Source organism: Cystoisospora suis, assembly GCF_002600585.1.
Source record: "Cystoisospora suis strain Wien I chromosome Unknown contig_553, whole genome shotgun sequence".
NCBI classification, from domain to species: Eukaryota; Apicomplexa; class Conoidasida; order Eucoccidiorida; family Sarcocystidae; genus Cystoisospora; species Cystoisospora suis.
This window is the reverse complement of record NW_027153354.1, coordinates 7,789-15,508: the sequence shown is the minus strand read 5'-3', so window position 1 is coordinate 15,508 and position 7,720 is coordinate 7,789. Positions and strand designations below refer to the sequence as shown.

Sequence of the window (7,720 nt, the reverse complement as noted above, 5' to 3'; positions counted from 1 at the left end):
TTGTGCCAAGAAGGAGCGTCATTTCTTGGCTAGGCAAGAAGAGTGGAAGGAATAAATAATGAATAAGCTATAAAGAGAAGGAGGAGGAGGAGGAGATGAATAAGAAGCTCAGCGTCGTCATTATCATCTTCTATTAGAGAAAGAAAGAAAGAAAGAAAGCGTGAGAAAGAAAGAAATAGAAACAACTCTGAGTGCCTCGAGAGGACGAGTCAGAAAAGGACATTATCCTCATTCATCGATTCTCAACAGCACCCACCACCAGCAAAAGCAAACGCATTAGCTAGCCACAGCTAGCCAAACACAATATCTACTATCGAGAAGGGGAATAGAAGTAGTAGTAGGAGTAAGAGGGGTAAAAAGAGGAGGAAGAGGAGGAGAGAAGGCATAGGTGTGCTTTTCACTCCCTCCTGCTGCACTTGAAATAGTCAGTCAGTCAGTCAGTCACATCTTGTTTGACTTTGTAGCAGTCTAAGGGAGATATATAGCTAAATAGATGGATAGATAGAGCGATAGATAGGTCTAGGAGAGAGATAGAGAGAGAAGACCGATCAGAAAGAAAGGAGATCTCCGGAAATGGCTGATGGGAGTAGCAGCTATTGGGAAAGCGCAACGAAACATGAATGAAGAAGAAAAAGACACAAAAAAGAAAAGATTTCTCTCTTTCTTTCCTCTTCATTTCTTTCTCTCTTTCTCTCTGGATTTTTCTTGGTGAGAAAGTGCCAAGCATGCGAACTTATCTATCCATCTATCTATCTATCTTCATCTATCTATCTACCTAACTATCCTCACCTACCAATCTATCTATCTATCTATCTTTAATCTATCTATCCTTAATCTATCTATCTTTAATCTATCTATCCTTAATCTATCTATCTAACTATCCTTTATCTATCTATCTTCACCTACTAATCTATCTATCTATCTTTAATCTATCTATCTATCTATCTCACTATCTATCTATCTATCTATCATCTATCTATCTATCTATCTTTCTGCCTAAGTTATTTCTTTCGTCTTGGCGCATGTCCATCTATTCTGGACTGACTGTGTCTGCGCGTTATTCCATTGGAGTTCTATTGGTATTTATTCTTGTCTTCTTCATCTTCATAAGAAGAATGCGAAGAAGAAGAAGAAGAAAGAGGAGAGGAAGAAGAGCAAGATCAGGAGTCATCCTTGTCAAGTAAGTTTTAAGAAGAAGAGGATAGAAGACATTTACAGAGACGAAGAAGTCGTCTATTCTATACACCCATAACATAGACATACATAGAAAGATATCGATAGATATAAAGATACACAGGCGTCTATCTACATATATATATCTCTCTATATATGTAGAAGCACAGCATTGCCGTTGGCTAGATGGTTTATGTCCTAAAAAGATAAAACGTGCCCCGTGCGTGCATGCAGGTGTAAAAGATGAGAAGAGACGAGACGCAGCGGCAGTAGTCAGTCATTAATTTATTTCTTTCTTTGCATTACATACCCTCCATCATCTTCACAACGACCCTTACTACTCCTAGTCCTACGACTCCTATATATGTATATATATATAGTATAGGGTCTGGACCCTGAACATATGTATGTATGTATGTATGCCTGTGTATGTAAAATGTACGTATGAATATGTATGTATGCCTCTGTATGTATGTATGTTAGTCAGGTAAAAATCCCTAGACTCATTTCCCTGCCGTCCCTTGTCTCTATCTATCTGTCTATCTTTCTATCTTTCTCTTTCTTCCATAAAAAGACGAAGAAACAAACAAAAGAAAAGAAACAGGGAAAACAACAGATGGACACACACGGAAATGACAGTCCGAAAAAACATATCTATCTTTCATCTATCTATCTTTCATCTATCTATCTTTGATCTATCTTTTTAGATGTAAATAGATGAATCTATCCAGATGTGTATGTATACATGTATGCATACCATACAGGCCATGCACATATGTATACTATACTGGCCCCATGTACATCATGAGGTTTGTATGAATCCCTTGGTCTTATCCCTTCTTTTCTTCGATTTCTCGGGCGCAAAAAATGCATGCACGAGTCATCAGGAGATGAATGAATGCATGCGCATGCATACACTGGCCGCAGCATGAGACAAGCGACGTTCAAATTCTCGTGCAAGAAATATATAAATATATATATATAGCCATGAGGGATGCACTTAATCTGTCTCTCCCTTTGATGTCACAGAAGGTGACGACTACCTTAAGAAGACCTTCCTCACGACTCTTCTAAAACTCTTCACAACGTCTCTCACTCCACCTTTGATGTATGTACACATAAATATATACATATACATACATACATACATACACACCCACATACACCTGGATATCTCTATATAGAGACATACAGATGGATGTATTCCACGCAAGCCTCCTTCTTCGCCGCCTCCTCCTCCTCCTCCCTCTCCGCCTCCTTCTCTCCCTCGTTGGGTCTTCCCCCCCTTCTTAGATCTTCTCGCTGCAGTTAGATAGAGAGATAGATCTCTTCGAATCTTCTTGAATGGCCCTGGAGAAAATAATGGTAATACCAGCCGCGAGATTTCTTCCCTTACAGTCAGTATGGATCAGTCAGTTCACCTCTTACATATGTGAACATACATATACATAGATAAATATAGGTATCTATGTAGACATATATATACATATATGTATATCTACATATATGTATGGATATCTCCCTATATCTCTATAGATACATATGTATGTATTCTCCATTTATTAACGCAGAGAGGGCTCCCGCTGATGCCTGTTGTTGCCTTTATCGAGAGCTCTCTTTACCCATCCCCCCGAGATTCCGGCGTGGGTGAGGTATGGAATAGAGCTTTGTCGTTAGAAACTCGCTATTCCATAGAGAAATGAGCTCCTGGGTCTTCTTCGATTCATGAGAAATTTCCTTGGCACGACATAAAGCTGTGGAAGCCGAGACGGTCGTTAGAATTCTCCATTCGGTCTCGCATTGTCCTTTGATCGTGAGAGATCGACTCGAGACAACAAGCTTCGAAATTGGCTGAAGAAATTCGCCTATCTCCGCATGCAACTCGACTTCAATATCTTCACCTGTAAAGAGACCGAGACAGAGACACACGAGGAAGGACACATGGCGACGGATCATCGAACCCACACAATTCATTCTATTACTTAGGATCATGCACCGAGTAGAGAAAAAGTAGAACGACCAGCCTTGGATACAAAATAGACGAAAGACACACATCTGCTCTAGTCATTCATATACATCGTTCTTCATACTTAGGCAAGGTAGATAGATACATACACCGATCCAGTTTTACATCTCTCGTATCCTTGGGGGGGAACACATACATATAGCTATATATATGAAGAGAGAGAGGGAGATATGTATATGAATATAGATGTATGTATGTTGGGCGAGTCGGTACAAAAGAAAGGACTGCTGTTCTCCTATTTGGAAAGCCATGCATGTCACTCGACCTCACCCAGCGCCTCCATGTACGTATACATATGTATATATGCCGATGTATGTCTATGGATGTATGAATATGTACTTGTGTATATTTGATATGTATGGATTATGCATGTATGAATATGTAAGTATATGTATGTATACAAAATGTATATACAAGCAAATGCAGTACCTTCATTCGCCCCCCTACATACTACGTACACACAGAGAATAAAAAAGAGACTTTTAAATCGGTACATACCATATAGACTGAAGACATACGGGTATCCAATCCACAACTTCAATCCCCTAATCAAGTGGACACAAGACACGTGTCTAGCCAGGCATGCATATGTGTCTAGCCAGGCATGCATATGTGTCTAGCCAGGCATGCATACAGCTGTTGTCGTCCTGCGGAGTACTAGCCATACCTGATGGACTGAGACGCCATTGTGCAGAGATGCCTCGGGTGTCTTTTCCTAATTTCTTGTCTCCAACGCATCCAAAGAAAGGAGCCTTGAAGAGAAGAGCCTCCTCTCCTTTCACAGATATCTCGACATGGAAAGTACTCACTCTCCCTTGGAATTCCACTCGGATCTTATTCTTCTCTTTTGACAAGCAACACAAGCACAGGCACCACAACGTCCAGATATCAAACAAATACGGACAGACACCATATCAACTACGAGATCTCTCGGTAGTACAGCCCACCCTATCTGTGTATGAAGATGACGAGTGGCGGATAGACCAGCGAGGCGTAGCGCCCTGAGGAATGGCGAGACCTAAACCTCCTAGTAAATATGATGATGGAGGAAATTCTACATGAGAAAGAAAAACCAAGCGGGAATTTAGGATGAGACAGAAGCGCAATCAGTAGTTCATCCATCCATCCTAACACTACTACTGAATATGAAGGAGGATAATGATGTCTTCAACCGTACTAGACAACTCAGCTTCAGGTGTAATGGGTAGGGCAAGGACTACATGGGGCACGAACGACTATGACTATAGGCAACCGTAAGAACCCTCGCCGAGGGGGGTGGTGTCCTCTCTATCTTGAACCTTTCTATCTATCTTTCTATCTATCTTTATACATATAAGCACATACGGACAGAAGAGACATCCAGCTACCTAGCTGGGTCTGTACGCGTGGTATACACAGCTAAACGTACACGGAAGCAGTAGCCATGATCACCTTCGATCAGGAGCAGCGGAGATAAAGGACCATAGGAGACCACTTCGTACTACTAGACACATACATTCACACATACACATACTTCCTTTGCCTATACCCCCCCTCCCCCTTCCTGTCTCTCTCGTGAAGTCTAAGACCTCAGACTGTTGTTCTTTCTGTGAGAGCCCTGGGGGGACCTCTTAGAGCTCCATACAACTTTAAAACAACTCGAATCGAGAGGGGATAAGACGATCAATCAGGAGGTCTTTTTCTCAAGAAGCACTTCGCTAGCTTCAACGTGGAGAAGAAGAGTCATATAGAAAGAAATTATGCGTCAGATGATCGAGACATACGTGGGAAGCATTTGGGTACATGGTGCCCCAGCCGATCTTCGCCTGCACGAGCAAGGGCTTCAGGATGATTCACAAGAAAACTTGATACATGTTGCCTCTGTTGAGGAAGAAGAAGAAGACATCGCCAAACCAAAAAGACACAGCAGATTTCCAAATCAACAAGAAGACCATCTCTCTCTCGTACCCCCTTTCATTCGTGCATGCATGTGCATGCAAGCCAAGTTGAGGAGAGAGAGAGACAGTGAATGGCACTCTACAGGTGGGGGGGTGAGCGAGTAAGTGGGGAGATCATCTTTCTGTCAGAAAGGCAGTCAGGTGTACATACAGCACCCACAAATCTAGTAGTGATACATGTATGATAGATACATACATATATGCGTATGTATACATACATACATGTATATGTATACAGGAGTATCACACGAAACAACGCACTCCTAGCCACGCATGAACTCGTAGGGGCGGTAGCCCATATAACCCGATACCTGCAACGATACATATCATATATACATATATATATATATATATATATGTATATCAGGGTGACCCGACCGCCCGCCCTCTTCCCCCCTACATAGAGCACAGAACTCCGATATAGATACATAGAGAGAACAGAGAGATAAAGACAGTAGATAGATGCAAGACCGACAAGTAGACAGATTTCCAAGACAGCTAGACAGATAGACTGAAGATAGAGAGATCTATAGATTGAACATGGAGAGATTTCATGGAGACACAAAGGTAGAATAAAGATAGATTCAAGAGATACATAAGATCAAAAAAGACACCTAACCCGGTAATACTTGCTCTGTGTTTCTATATACGGACGAGATGAGTGATAAGTCATTCATAGAGAGAAAGAACTTACCGGATCCCACTGAAGGAAGAGGTATCTCGCAAGAGCATAACGTGTCCCGAGGCCTCGTTCAATGGCTCGTATCTTCTCGAATCGGACACGACCATAGCGGGATCTCCAGTCACGTCTAATGAGGGAATTTTGACGAAGGTGATCGTCGAATTCAGGATGCTTCTTTAGAGCCTTAAGATAGTCAAAAGGGTTCATATAGTTACTGAAGAAAGCATTACAACGACTTAAGAGCTTCCTTTGATGCCCCGGTAAGACAGCTAAGGTCTGGCCTACTAGTGCATGCGAACATTCCCCTAAATTTGTGACATCCAGGCCCTCTGGGGCTTCGAAGATCTACAGAGAAAAAAAGACACACATAAGATAGAAGAAGAAGAATACTCTTAGGGTATTCTTCTCTGTCAATGCAAGACATTGAGGTGTCGAGTCGATCACATATCGGTCAGAGAGAGAGAGAGAGTGTGACTTACAAGCACAACTGTACTTCCGAATCTGAAAGCACCGAGATCTTGTCCCGCACACATGGGGAGATTTAGGGTCTTCTCTTGGACGCCATCCGTGGTGGCTCTTCCGCATGCACGTGTCCCTCCACGTGGATGGAGAGGCTTTTCCTCCCAGACCAAAGATAAGCCGCCGACAAAACGCGCGGCTACAAGACTGACGGAGAAGAAAAGATTCTCGCCTTTCTGTAAAGGGTCCCAAGCCCCTAGTAAACTTGTACGTTCAAAGTGATGGAGAATTCCCTCACGACGCTCCAAGGTCGCACGATTTACCTAGGAAAGAAAGAAAGGAGGAGAACCACGACACACAGACACAACAAAGAGACTGAGGAGAAGACAACGAGAGATAAGTAAATAGATAGATAGGAGACAGACTGAAGATAGATTGAAAATAGACTGGAGATAGACAGGTAAAGGAAAGATAGATTAGAGATAGATAGATTGAAGATAGATAGAAAGTAGGGGAATAGCGTGGGCAGGGAAAGAAGATTGATGTGTGGTTGACCATGAGAGAGAAGCGAGGAGAGAGACTGTCCTGTCCTTTTCTTCGGTGCTCGAGGCCTAGATGAGATTTCGAAAGAGAAGCTCCCTACTACTATTGCTAGCTTGCTCCTCCTGACTCATAACTTCAGATCCACGCAATCGCGAGATAGATATGCTTCCACGTCTACACAGATAGAAGAAGAAAGAGAGGAAGAATAAGAGACACCTCCAGACATGTGTATGTACAGCAACGCATAGAGATAGATCATTCAGAGCTACTGCCGTGTGAAGTAGATGTTGCAGCCATGCAAAGGAAACAGAGAAAGAACTGAACTTCCAGACGGTAGAAGAAGAAAAGTGAGAATAAGAGGGAAAGATGGAAAGAAAGAAAGAAATGAAAGAGATAGATAGAAAGAGATAAGAGAGAAAGAAAGAGAGGGGAGATGAGACAGAAAGAGGAAGTGTATTCTCTATCAAGAAAGATGAGCTTACCGATGGTGTACATCCAGGGATATAGATTTGTCTGGTAATAGTCCAATCTGCGGGTGAATGGAATCGATGATAGTCCTTAGGTGAGAGATAATGAATACTAACGATCAGACTATGCCTAGAAGATTTAAGCTTAATCTCCTCAGGTGTCTTCTCGTCGCCAAAGAGAAATCTCTTCAGATGGAAAGATGTCGACTTTACCTAGAAACACACAAATAAACAAAAAGCAATAGAAGAAGAAATGAACCTGAACAGACCCATTCAAAAAAGAAAAGGAAGCGAATGTGTATCAACAGCAGAGTGTCGGGTGTATAGACACTAGATCATATGAACGGTAGACAGACAACACATCACATCGGACTTTCATGCCTTTACATGGAATACAGTAAATAGATAGATTAAAGATAGATAGGCAGATAGA

The 7,720-nt window shown here is 42.1% G+C and overlaps 1 protein-coding gene across 1 annotated transcript in view; it reads right to left on the bottom strand.

Annotated features, from left to right (window-relative positions):
- Nucleotides 1-1,089: 1,089 nt before the first annotated feature.
- CSUI_001396 (phosphatidylserine decarboxylase) overlaps nt 1,090-7,720 on the bottom strand; it is a 13,948-nt gene continuing 7,317 nt past the window's right edge. Inside the window, exons 6-12 of the mRNA XM_068061602.1 lie at nt 7,303-7,500; nt 6,298-6,600; nt 5,831-6,163; nt 4,963-5,059; nt 3,867-4,043; nt 2,366-3,074; nt 1,090-1,238 (exon numbers count right to left, since the gene is read on the bottom strand). The gene's annotated coding sequence lies outside the window, so the exon portion shown is untranslated. The remainder of the gene's footprint in view (nt 1,239-2,365; nt 3,075-3,866; nt 4,044-4,962; nt 5,060-5,830; nt 6,164-6,297; nt 6,601-7,302; nt 7,501-7,720) is intronic.